Source organism: Ranitomeya imitator, chromosome 10 (assembly GCF_032444005.1).
Source record: "Ranitomeya imitator isolate aRanImi1 chromosome 10, aRanImi1.pri, whole genome shotgun sequence".
Taxonomy (NCBI): Eukaryota; Metazoa; Chordata; class Amphibia; order Anura; family Dendrobatidae; genus Ranitomeya; species Ranitomeya imitator.
The window spans coordinates 41805161-41818402 of NC_091291.1; the positions used below are offsets into that span (position 1 = coordinate 41805161).

A 13242-nucleotide genomic window follows, 5' to 3' on the forward strand; every position below is an offset into this window, starting at 1 on the left:
GGGTCCAGAATCAGGGCGATTACTACAAGAAGGAGCCAGGACTGGAGAGATTATCACATGGGGGGGGGGGGGGCAACGCATACAGTATGTCCTTATAGGATCTAGAATGTTACAAGGGCCCATATATCTGACAAAATTTCGCACTGGGGTACATTGGACTCTAGTTACGCCACTGGCTAAGCTCCTATCCCATTTGAAAAAGTTGAGGGAGCTAGCAGGGACAAAAAAAACAAACAAACGAAAAAAAAAACGTACAGAGTCACAACAAATTAAACATGTTTATGCCAGAACTCTTAAGGAATGGACTTTGCAGTATAGTGTTGGGTTTGGGGCCTTTGCTAAAAGGAATCAAATTAACCAGAAAAACTGGTGCTGGGTTATAGAGAAAAAAAAGGACTTGGATGGTTGCAGTTCCAGGGTCCTAACCAAGTGTGACAGGGTCTGTGTTGCTCTTGGAAAATAAAAAGGACTCCCTAGTGTTTAACTTTAGATAGCATGGAAAATCCCAGTATGTATCCGGCGCTGCCGTATAGAGATAGATGTTATATATAAATATCTACTTTATTGAGTTAATAAAAAAAATTACATGACGTGTTTCGACTCCTATACCCTGGAGTCTTCTTCATGTCCGCTTCCTCTGGATGGCTTGTTTTTGGGGGACGAGTTGTACTTTTGAACAACATCATTGGTTTTACCATGCTGGGTAACAGGAAAAAAATTCCAAGTGTGGCGAAATTGCAAAAAAGTGCAATCCCACACTAGGTTTTTATTGAGCTTTTTTGCTAGGTTCACTAAACGCTAAAACTGACCTGCCATTATGATTCTCCAGGTCATTACGAGTTTATATAGACACCAAAAATGTCTAGGTTCCATCTTATATAAGTTGTGGAAAAAAATTCCAAAGTTTGTAAAAAAAAAAAAGTTGCCATATTCCAAGACCCGTAGCGTCTCCATTTTTTGGGATCTGGGACTGGGGGAGGGTTTATTTTTTGGGGGGCCGATCTGACGTTTTTATAGGTACCATTTTAGTGCAAATACGTTCTTTTCATCGCCCGTTATTGCAGTGTTGCAGCAACCAAAAAAAAAGGAATTCTGGCATTTTGATTTGTTTTTCTTGCTACATCGTTTACCAATTGGAATAATTCTTTTTATATATTGATGGAGCGGGCGATTCTGAATGCGGCTATACCAAATATGTATAAATTTGATTTTTTTTTTTTAAATTGTTTTATTTTGAAAGGGGGGTGATTTTAGCCTTTACATTTTTTTTTTATTTTTTAATATTTTAAAAACATTTTTTTTTTCCTTCTTTCAATAGTCTCGCACAGCACAGGGTGACCCATAAGTCATGTCATTTTTTTAATTATTTATTAGGTTAAGTCATGTACAATAAGCTACATATGCAAGGCACAAATTATATATCTGACGAATATCCAATTATACTGTATATCTATTATATTTGATTGCATTCCTTTCCATATCACACGTGTTTACATGGACTTGTTGACTTTCATTGCCCCTTGTCATCCGTGCTGCAGGTAAAACCATTTACAGTACATGTGAACAGCCCCATAGGTTATAATGGTTACATGTGGATACGGGTCTCTGGTATGTGTGAAAATGGATGCCACACGTACCAGAGACACGTACATGTGAAGGGGCCTAACTGCAAGTGCGGCTGCAGGGAGAAAAGGTCGTTGTATTCTCCATGCAGCTGCTCACTTCCTGTCATTAGGGCAGACCTGGGGGATATTAGCCCTCTGCACCCAATCAGAGCGCTGTTATCACTCCCAAACAAGCCAGTTTTGCATTTCAGTTTTTTATCTCCTATATGAAAAATTGTGTTGTTTTTTTTTTTTTTTTTAACCAGTGTGCTTGATCCATATTTGGTCCATACATCACTTTTTACAACCCCTGTTGCATCCGGTTTTTTTTTCGTTTGTAAAAAAAAAAAAAAAAAATTCTTATTAAGTAGTAAATGACATCTGCGTGCTAAATGTTTATTTTTACATGGCCACTGACTTGTTTGAACCACTAGAAAGATTAAATTAGGACGTTTCAGGTTGTTTTTTTTTCTTGGGGGAATCACCCAAAACAAAAAAAAAAGGACAGGAGAAAATGCATATTAATTGTAATTGCCCTGTGAAGTATCCAAAAAAAAAAAAAAGAGGATGTGTGGAAACGTCCTTAAACTGCCACATATATCAGCATTCACCTACTGATTATCACCATGACTGCAAATAAATAAATGTTTTACGACAGATTCCTTTTCTTGCATGTAAGTCCACAGACTGAGCAGCGTCCAGATATACCCATTATTATTATTATAGCGCCATTTAGTCCATGGCGCTTTAAATGTGAAAGGTGTGTACATCATTAAAAAAAAAAAAAAAAATGGAAATATATATATATATATATATATATATATATATATATATAATTATAATATTAATATATATATATATATATATATATATCTGTCAGATTTTCTTAGAAGAATATATATATATATATATATATATATATATATATATATATATATATATATATATATATATATATATATATATATATATATATATATATATATATATATATATATATATATCTCCCCTAAGAAAATGTGACAGATAAATGCAAGCTATGGGTAAAGTCGAGCGCTACCGCTTTGTGCATACATTACTCTATGTCCTGAATACATCCTGTATTATATCCTCGAGCTGCAGTCACAATGTTGTCATTGAAAACAGTTGAGAAAATTGTTTGACAGCTATCTTCACTGACTTTGTTGGGGCACTTTTATTTTCCTACATTAAAAGGCAGGAATGAGAAATTTCATTTCTAAAGCCAGAAGAATTGTGAATGCAGCTCTGGAGCACAATGCTACTTTAACCTGTTGCGTCGTCGTCGTCCCCCAAGGTTTTTTTCTACAAATTAAAATCCGCTTTTCACAATATCTGTAAAATCTATAAGATTTCAGAGAAATCTCATGTATACTCTTGTTTTTTTTTTCCCTTGACCGCATTGGTAAACTGCAGCAGGTCACTTCTGGAAGCGTTTATTCACCCATAGAAAGCAATGAGAATCCATGCGTTTTTTGCTGCGATTTTGGTGAATAAAACCAACTTTATTAAACTTGTACTGTAGGCAAAGCACACGTGTAATCCGCAGCCAAAAATTGCAGAAAAAAAAAAAAAAAAAAAAAAAATGCAGCAAAACTTGATTTTTGTAGGCACTTTCTTTAGCCCTTTCACAACATATCCCTTACTAGTACGGCACATGTCGCGTCTCCCCCTTTGATGTGGGCTCCGGCGCTGAGTCCATATCTTTCCCCAACACGTCAGCTGTTTTGAACAGCTGACATGTGCCCGGAAGAGCCACGGGTGGAATTGCAATCTACCCGCGGCTATTAACCCATTTAATGCCGCTGTCAAACGTTGACAGCGGCATTTAACGAGCACTTCAGGCCATCACGCCGAAAATCCGCCCATTGGTAACCCCCGCCACATGATCACGGGTCACTGAAGGGTTGGCATGACAACCAGAGGTCTCCTGGAGACCTCTATGGTTGTCACTGCCCGGATTGCTATGAGCACCGCCCGGTGGTTGGCGCTCATAGCAAGTGAGTAATTCTGCTATATAGAAGCGATCTGATCATCGCCTATATGTAGCAGAACCAAGCGGGTTATGGTAGCTTATAGTCTCCGATGAAGACTATTGAAGCATGCAAAAAATTAAAAAAAAATGTTTTTAAAAATATAAAAAGTTTAAATCACCCCCTTTGCCCCATTCAAAAATAAAACAATTGAAAAAATGAAATATATATATATTTGGTATTGCAGCGTTCATAAACGTCCAATCTGTCAATATAAAAAAAGAAAAAAAAAATCAAAACGCCACAATTACATTTTTTGATCGTCGCAACATTGCACTAAAATGGTATAATTAAAAACTACAGCACAGCACGCAAAAACTAAGCCCTCACCCAACCCGAGATCACACAAAAAATGGAAACGCTACGGGTATCAGAAAAGCCGGATTACTCACCGGTAATACTCTTTTAGTGAGTCCACGACAGCACCCCACTGGAGAGAGGGATCCGCCCCGCAGGAACAGGAAACCTACTGAGAAATAAAAGGGGGCGGTCCGCCTTTCCTCCTCAGTTTTGATTTCAGAGTACCCGGAGGACCGCCAGTATTAGGCAAATATAATTTATTTCATTTTCAAACTTATTTGCTCATGTTTGATTTAAAGAATTTTACTCAATAGTAAGTACTATATTAATATAGGGAGGGATGTAAGAGGGTTCTGTCGTGGACTCACTAAAAGAGTATTACCCGTTAGTAATCCGGCTTTTTCCCTTTTGCCACGACAGCACCCCACTGGAGATCTTACAGAGACCATCACCTAGGGGGGGACCACCGTGCTGAGGACAGTCCTGCCAAAGTCTAGGACAGAAGTTGGCCATAGGTCAAGCCAATAGTGATTATAGAATGTAGAGGGATTTGACCAAGTTGCCGCCTTAACATATAGTCTCAATTGTGACCTCTCCCCTTTCTGCCCAGGAGGATGCCATAGCTCTGGTAGAGTGCGCTGTTATGCCTTCCGGAGGGTTTTCTTTACTCGCGGAATAGGCCAGTCTGATAGACTCTCTGATCCACCGGGATAACGTGCTTTTCGTTATTCCATGACCCTTCTTGTGACCCTGGAAGGAAATAAACAGAGCCCTACACTGTCGCCAGCTACAGGTTCTTTCAATGTACTTTAACACTACTCTTTTAACATCTAGAGTGTGGTACTTTTGTTCTTCAGGAGTGGAAGGATTACTAAAGAAAGTGGGCAAGATTATTTCCTGAGACCTATGGAATGTCTTAGCTTCTTTGGGAAGGTAGGAAGGGTCTGGTTTAAGGACCAACTTATCCTGAAAAGTTAGCAGGAAAGGTGGATCTATAGAGAGTGCTTGGATGTCACTGATTCTCCTGACTGAAGTCAGTGCTACCAAGAGGGCCGTTTTTAGTGATAGGATCTTGATTGGTATTGAATCTATTGGTTCGAATGGAGAGTCTGTTAGGGCTTGTAAAACTAAGTTTAGATCCCAGGGAGGAACTCTAGGTATATTAACTGGATTTATCCGTTCACAGGCTGTAATAAATCGGGATACCCATCTATTCCCCGCAATGTTATGGCCATAGAGAGCTCCTAGTGCTGAAACATGAACTTTTAAGGTGTTTGCAGTTAAACCTAGTTCTCTCCCTTTTTGAAGAAATTCCAGGATAGACTGTACCGGAATTTCTGACGTATTTGAAGATGTATGGAATTGTAGGAATTTCTTCCATATTTTTGTGTAAATTTTTGTAGTGGAAGGTTTTCTACTCTGGAGGAGCGTGTTTATCAATCCCTCCGAGAACCCCCTTGATTTTAGCATCTGCCTCTCAAATTCCAGGCCGTAAGATGTAGACTGTCCACTTGAGGGTGGAAAAACGGACCCTGGAAGAGAAGATTGGGTGTTGAGGGGAGGACCCAAGGATCTGAGACCAACATGGTTTGCAGCCACGAGAACCATGGTCTCTTGGGCCAGAATGGAGCTATTAGTATCACCCTCGCTCCTTCAGTTCTGATTTTGCGAATGACTTGGGGTAGCAGTATGATCGGCGGAAAAGCATATGCTAGACTGAACTGCCAAGGGGCTTGGAGAGCGTCCAGAATGTCCGGATGATCCGCTAGAGATAGGGAGGCAAATTTCCGGACTTTTTTGTTTCTTCTTGTGGCGAAGAGATCTACTTGAGGTTGACCCCATAGGGATACTATATCCCGAAAAATCTGCTGGTTTAGGCACCACTCTCCTTGTTTCAAGGTGTGTCGACTTAAGAAGTCTGCCTGCTGGTTGTTTTCCCCTCTTATGTGCAGTGCAGTAAGGGAGGTTAGGTGACTTTCTGCTAGATTCAGGATTTCTGTAGCAGAAGACATCAGAGTCTCTGATCGCGTGCCTCCTTGCCTGTTTAGATACGCCACTGTGGTGGTGTTGTCGGAAAGGATTCTGACGTCTTTCCCTCGTAGCTGTGGGAGAAAATGGCATAAGGCATATTTTACTGCATTTAATTCTTTAACATTAGAGGAATAGCAGCTTTCCTCCATGTTCCAAAGCCCTTGGCAAAAATCATTCCCCATATGAGCGCCCCATCCATGAGGACTGGCGTCCGTGGTTATGGTATGAGATGGTGTTATTATCCATGGAACACCACTCATTAAATGGTCTGAATTCAGCCACCACGTTAAGGAAGTTAAAACTTCCTGAGATAAGGTTATTTTCACATTTAGGTGACCAGATAACCGTCTATCTTCTTGTAAAATCTGGTGTTGCAGTGTACGGGTATGATGTTGAGCCCATTTTACCGCAGGTATACAAGAGATAAGAGATCCTAGTAAGGACATAGCTTGTCTTAGGGATATACGTGGATTGTTTATCGCCGCTAGGACTTTGTGTTTGATCAGTGGTATTTTTACCTGAGGCAGGAGACACTTTTGAGATACGAAGTCTAGATGGAACCCCAAGAACGCCTGGCAGGATAGCGGAGTGAGTCTGGATTTGTTGGTATTGATTATCCAGCCTAAATCCTGTAGAGAGGAAATTGCATGAGCCAAACGATCAGCACATTGAGTAACTGAATTTCCAATGACCAAAAAGTCATCCAGATAGGGAACAATTAAGGTTTCTTTTTGGCGAAGGTAGGCCATCACGTCTAGCATTATCTTGGTAAAGATCCTCGGTGCTGTTGAAAGGCCGAAGGGCATGGCTGTATATTGGAAATGATGAATCTCGCCGTTGATTGTCACTGCTACTCTGAGGTACTTTTGGTATCTGTCATGGATAGGGAGATGATAATAAGCATCTTTCAAATCAATGCCCCCCATCATACAGTTTGGAAAGAGGAGCTTTATAGTGGATCTAATGGATTCCATCTTGAATGTATGGTTTTTAACAAATGAATTGAGTTTTTTGAGGTTTATGATGGTCCTGAAAGAACCGTCGGGTTTAGAAATCAGGAATAAGGGAGAGTAGAATCCTCTGCCTTCCTGTCCCTCGGGGACTTGAACTAAAACCCGCTTTGATAATAGGGTTTGAATTTCTAGCTCTAGAGCCTGCTGTTGTGCGGGCGAGCTGAGGGATGTTATAATATATGACTCGTGGGGAACACGAGAGAATTGTAGTTTAATTCCATCTCGGATGATGTTTAAAACCCACGAGCTAGATGTTACTTTTTCCCATTGGGTGGCGAAAAATTTCAGTCTGCTCCCTACTGGTATATCCTCAGAATTTATTGTCTTTTGGGGGGTTGGGTCTTCTAAACATGGTACCTCTTTGCCTGTCCTCTTTAGCAGTCCATGTTGTAGACCTATCCGTTTGCCTCCTTTTACCAAACGGTCTCCTCTTAAAGGCTCTCCTGTAAAAGGGAATAGAGGAATCAGGGAAAGCTTTCTTCCTGTCCTTTGCCTTTTTGAGTATCTCATCTAAGGTTTTACCAAAGAGGTACTCACCCTCACATGGGATTGCGCATATTTTGGATTTAGACTGCGCGTCCCCTTTCCAACTTTTCATCCAAAGTGCGCGTCTTGCATTGTTCACAAGACCTGCGGATCTCGCTGCTAGCCGAAGCGAGTCGGCAGATGCGTCCGCCATAAAAGCTGCTGCTCCACGTATTAAGGGGATGGCCGCTCGAAGTTTCTCTCTCGAAACTTTATTTTCGATCTGCTGGTCCAACTGATCAATCCAAATGATCATTGACCGGGCAGCGCAGGTGCTGGCTACTGCAGGTTTAAAAATTCCTGTAGCCGCTTCCCAAGATCGTTTAAGGGATGATTCAGCTTTACGATCTAATGGATCGACCAGAAGTCCCGCATCCTCCACAGGCAGAGTGGATTGCTTGGAGGTAGAAGCTACGGCTGCATCGACCTTAGGAACTTTGGTCCATGTAAGGAGCTCCTCATCACTAAACGGATATTTACGTTTAGACGCGGAGGGCAAAAAGCTTCTTTGATCCTGCTTCTCCCACTCTCTTTTAATTAATGCTTTCACCGCTGGTATAACCGGAAAACATCTCCTCTTTCTCTCTGCCAAACCCGCAAACATAATTTCCTGCGTGGTTTGCGCACCCTTTACCTCCTTACACCCCATGGTATTGCTGATTGACTTTACCAAGTTGTCCACACTGTCTAAGGGGAAACATGAACGCCCCTCGATTTCTGATGAGGAAGATGATGATGATGATGATAGGGAGGCTTCTGACAGTACAGTCTGGTCACTTTCGGAGTCTGACATAAGTGTTGGTGTTTTGGACTTAGCTTTACGCGGTTTTTCCTGGGTCATATTTTTAGCTCCTCTCTAATAATGGCCCTTAAGTCCGTAACTGACACTGTCGCTCCCCGAGTTGTTTCCTTAAAACAGTCCTTGCACAGTTTTTTTGGGTATGAGTCCGGAAGGGGCTGGCTACACAAGGCACATTCCTTATGTTTGGACTTTTATCGTTTTTTAGACTGGGCGTAATAAGTGGCGAGAGAGAGAGAAAAGAGAGAGAAATAGGGAGACAACGTCAGCATAATAGGCAGAGTTTTAACACTCACCCAGTGAAGCGAATAGTACCGGATCAGAAGGCCGAGATCCTGTTCTGGAACCGTCACTCTTACGAGCGGACTCCGAGGATCCTTTGGTGTGATCTTTGGTGGGGGGCACTGGATCTCCTGCTGTGGGGTCCATGGCACCTGGGGATGACATCTCTGCATCGCCGCATTATTGTTTCTGGGCGTTTTTAAATAGTGCGCCCTTTTTCCTCTTTTTTTTTTACTCCCCGCTGCGCAATGCGCATGCGCGGGTTGCCGCTGGCTCCCCCGCCCTAGATCCGGCCTAGGCGCCCCGGAAGTGCCTCCTTCAGTTCCGGGGTAGCCAGTATTGCGGCGGTCGGCGCATGCGCGGTCCGGGATTCAGCGCCGGACCGCAATGGAGGTTCTCTTACTCGGCTCCTGGCCGCACCGCACGCAGGAGAAGACGCCGGGCGGCCCTCCCCGGACCCGGCCGTCTGCTCCATCCACCAGCTGAGGAGGGAGCCGTCTAACGGAACTCCCCTGACGCTGCTTCTGAGCTGCAGCCCCTGCCGTTCTCACGGACACCGCACAGGTGGCATGCTAGCCCAGGTATGTTGAAGTCGTCCTGTCGCTCCTGGATTGTTCCCGCAGGAACAGGAAACCTAAACTGAGGAGGAGAGGCGGACCGCCCCCTTTTATTTCTCGGTAGGTTTCCTGTTCCTGCGGGGCGGATCCCTCTCTCCAGTGGGGTGCTGCCATGGCGAAAGGGAAAAATGGGGCAATTTTTTATTTTTTTTTATTCTTAAGCAAACTTTGGATTTTTCTTTTTCATCACTTTTAAATAAAAAAGAACCTAGACATGTTTGGTGTCTATGAACTCGTAATGACCTGGAGAATCATAGTGGCAGGTCAGTTTTAGCATTTGATGAACATGGAAAAAAGAAAAGAAAAAAAAACCTGTTGTAGAATTGCACTTTTTTTTTTTTCGCGATTTCACTTCACTTGGAATTTTTTTCCCATTTTTAAGTACATGATATGGTAAAACCAATGATGTCGTTCAAAAGTACAACCTTTCCCGCAAAAAACAAGTCCTCACCTGGCCATATTGACTGAAAAATAAAAAAAAGTTATGGCTCTGGGAAGAAGGGGAACGAAAAACAGAAACGCAAAAACGAAAAAGGGCTTTGTCTCAAAGGGTTAGTGCCAAGAGAGAAGGTTCTGCCTGCAGAAAAAAAATGCTGCAAAAACGCAACAACATTGGCTTTATCTAAGCGGGAAGACAGACGGCCGAATAACTCGTGCGAGGATCACATCGCAATTCTTGGACTGACCGTCAGCTCTCCTGCCCTGAGCTTGACAGCCGCATAGAAATACCTCACGCTGTTATTTTCAGGTCAAGAGAGCCGACGGCCAGTCCACGCACTATGATATGATCTTCGTATGAGAAATACGGTCGTTTGTGCCTTTCATTAAAACAAAAAAATTATTGCACAACTAATTCACATCAGCTTCTGTCTTCCAATTCATTTTGGGGGTGGGGTGGGGGAGACATATCTTTCAACTAGATAAAGAGATTTTCAGAAAACTGTTTCATAGCAGCATTTGTGCCTCAACGTTATTGATGCAAGTTCAGGCCTAAGGTGTGAGGAATCAAACTGGCAGCATCTCCAGACCCTTTTTATAGAGACAAAAGCCTGAAAAACGGCACAACCAGTGCTTGAGCAACACCAGGGGTGGGGAACCTCAGGCCTCAGGGCCATTTACGGCCCTCGATGACCTTTTATCAGGCCCCCGACCGCATTCTTGGGAAGGGAGGTGTATTTTGATTACAACCAGCTGATTAATTTCTTCTTGCTCTTAGCACACACATACAGTGTTCACTACTGAACTCTGAAGGGCATGCGATGAAAGATTATGTCCTGACACCAGTGCCAGAGTCAGGATGTACTTTGTGGGCGGAATTTGTACGGCCCCCGAAGGATGGTCTAAATATCCAAATGGCCTTTGGCAGAAAAAAAAGATTCTCCACCCCTGGGCTACACTGATATGGCAGCGCTGCGTCTAATAAATTCCTATGATGTTGCGTTGGGACCTGCGAGCTCCTCCAACACAGAATTGCAAATCTTTTTCAATGTGCTAAATTTTCTGTCTGAGAATTTTTATCACGTGTCACATGTGTAGCCCTAGCCTGAGGCCATGTTCACACGCTCAGTATTTTACCTCAGTATTTCTAAGCCAAAAACAGGAGAGGAACAATCGGAGGAAAAGTATAATAGAAACACGTCACCACTTCTGTACTTATCACCCACTCCTGGTTTTGGCTTACACATACTGGAGGTAAAATACTGACCAAATACTGAGGTAAAATACTAACCAAATACTGAGGTAAAGTACTGATCAAATACTGAGGTAAAATACCGACCAAATACTGAATGTGTGAACGTGTCCTAAAGCATCAAACATGCCTAAAACACTTTCAGAAATATCATCTTTGTAGACACTTCCTACATGCCAACAAAAAAACACGTAAAAATGCCAAAAAATAATGGAATTAAAATATTCTGTACCAAATTTGCACCCCATAAAGGAGAATGGATATAGAACTTTTTTTTTCATGGAAACCAATTAGTTCTGTCCCACATAGATTATAAAGAAAATTTCAAAAGAATAGAAATGTAGTTCTTAGTCCAATTAAAAATCAGTATTAGAGAAATATATGCGTCCTGTAAAGGCCAAACTAAATCTTTGCTGCGGTTGGGATTATTCAGATGTCCATGCACGGACTGTTTGCTGGTCTCCCACCAGAGCATGATAGCTTCATGATTTTTATTTCAGGCTGTCCGGATTGAGGTAGGAGAGCCGCGTTCAGTCCGTACAGAGCGTTCCGTGCTCAAACCCATTTGCACAAACATCTGAGCGGGTCCTTGCAGGGCTGATCATATGAATGGAGTAGAGCCAGCCTACCAATAACTGCACACACACACTAATGTATATAGAGCGTTGTATATATAGGCAGATTTGTTACGGTTCACACATACCTTGTGCTGTTCTCTCTGGGACTTCCTTCAGTAAATCAGTCAGCTTCCATGAGAGCCAGTTTGGTTGGTGTGACTTATTAGTACAAAGCACACCCACCTGATGACATAGGTAAAGGAGAAAAGTTCATGATCTGTGAAGGAAGTCACACAAGTTAGTTCCTTGTAATGACAGGTGAGTCAGGGTCATTACTAAGTTCAGGACTGTTACAAGTATTATGTATGTGCACAAAGAAGCAGATTCCTGAACAGTATATATATATCTATCTATCAGTGATGGGACGTGTAACACTTTCCTGCAGGAGATCTATATCATTGCAAAATCCAAGAAGCTACAAGTCAGGCGATATTTGACTTTCTCGCACTTGCATTGTCATTTCTATACTATTTTAAACTAATGAACAAATCTGATTACAAGTGTCAGTAATGTAGATTTCTGAGCACATAACCCAACATGTTGCAATAACTTTTAATTTTTCCTCTCCTGGAACTTTTTTATTTTTCCATGGACATAGCACTGTTTGTTTGTTTTTTGTTTTTTGTTTTTTTTTATGCGTTTTTATTGCTGCACTTTTTTGTTTCTTTATGTTTTGAATAAAGCAGATTTGTTTCTTTATACTTCCTGGTATTTGCGGTTTTCAAATACTGGGCTCCAAAACAAACCAAAGTGATTATCTCTGCAATTAAGAAACGTGGGATTTCTACAAGGGATTTAACTCCATTATTTTGAGCATCTGACAGGTCCTCTATAAATGTCATTTGTATTTGCAGATCCACATTAGTAATCTGACCTTTGGCCTAACTGGTCATTAATGTGACATCTGTGTCAACCTTCTCTGTTTCTGCTTCCAGTTCTTTTATTTAAGTGGTAAAATAAAATAAAAAGTGGGTTTTTTTTACCACTTAAATAAAAAGTGGTTCTTTTTATTTAAGTGGTAAAAAAAAATATGTCGCCATTTTCCGAGTGTAGCGACTCCATTTTTTGTGATCTTGCTTTGCCACATTTTTTTTTCAAATGTGAAAAACTGCAAACCAGCGCCTCTTAAGAATAAAGCAAATGCGAGCAGGGACAAGCTGCCGTGACAGTTAGGATATGCTACACGTGGCGTTTTTTTTATCCAAATTTACAGCCGCACTTTGCAGAAACAGCAAATTCTATGAGATTTCAGAATCTCAGACAGAGATTTAACAGATTTCACACAGCTTATTTTTTTTGCCCTCAGTATTTTGTGTTTTGCCTGTTTTTTTCGGAATAGAGAATGTCACTTCTTTCAGCATTTTTCAGCATTGAAAGTAAAGGGTGGTGAAAAAACGCAGGTATCAGGTTTTGGTGGGTTTGCTAAAACCTTTTGAAGTAGAATGATTTTTTTTTGTAAGCATGTACAAGAGACAAATTTAGCTTGACAAAAACGCAAGAAAAAACATGCAAAACCTGCTTTTATAACCTGGAAGAGGTAATTTGTATAAAATTGCTGAGAAATCATCTTTTATCACAAGGCATCTGATATGAGACACACAGGGAGGACTATTTTCAGCATTCTATAACCTGTATGCCCAGTATCATACCCGTGGCAATCAGTACCACACGTATCGGTGCCTGGGAAGCAGCGGTACCGTTAGCACTGTTCCC

The 13242-nt window shown here is 41.6% G+C and overlaps 1 protein-coding gene across 1 annotated transcript in view; it reads right to left on the reverse strand.

Moving 5' to 3' along the window:
• TMEM150B (transmembrane protein 150B) overlaps positions 1-11704 on the reverse strand; it is a 61484-nt gene extending 49780 nt beyond the window's left edge. Inside the window, exon 1 of the mRNA XM_069742622.1 lies at positions 11616-11704. The gene's annotated coding sequence lies outside the window, so the exon portion shown is untranslated. The remainder of the gene's footprint in view (positions 1-11615) is intronic.
• Positions 11705-13242: the final 1538 nt, after the last annotated feature.